Consider the following 648-nt stretch of genomic DNA (forward strand, 5'->3'; position numbering starts at 1 on the left):
AAAAGGATCCAAGGCTTTGAGCATCAATGGATAGGAGGGCCCAAGGAAATAAAATCTAGGCCTAAGCGGCTAAACCAAGCTGTCCCTAATCATGTGCTTGTGGCATGCAGGTTCAAGTTACAAACTTGAGACTGAGTGGTTAAAGTCGTGATCCAAGGCAAAAGAGTGTGCTTAAGAGCTCTGGATACCTCTGACTGGGGACTTTAGCAAAGCTAAGTCACAATCTGAAAAGGTTCACCCAGTCATGTATCCGTGGCATTTATGTATCTGGTGGTAATACTGGAAAACAAAGTACTTAGGGCCACAGCCAAGACTCATAAAATAACTGTGTTCAAGAATCAACATACTACACTAGGAGAATCAATAATACTATCTGAATTCTGAGTTCCTAAGGATGCCAATCATTCTGAAATTTAAAAGATACAGGGAGATGCCAAAACTGTTCAGAAACAAAAAGCTACAAGCCCCGCTCATCTAATAAGAATTTGAGGTTCATTTAAAACTCTAAAATATTATTACTTCTTAAATTTTTGTTAAGAACCTATTTTATTCATCTAGTTGCTTGAGGACAAGCAACAGTTTAAGTTTGGTGTTGTGATGAGCGGATATTTTATATGCTTTTTGGGGGTAATTTCATGTAGATTTTAG

The sequence above is a fragment of the Arachis duranensis genome, chromosome 5, assembly GCF_000817695.3.
Source record: "Arachis duranensis cultivar V14167 chromosome 5, aradu.V14167.gnm2.J7QH, whole genome shotgun sequence".
NCBI lineage: Eukaryota > Viridiplantae > Streptophyta > Magnoliopsida > Fabales > Fabaceae > Arachis > Arachis duranensis.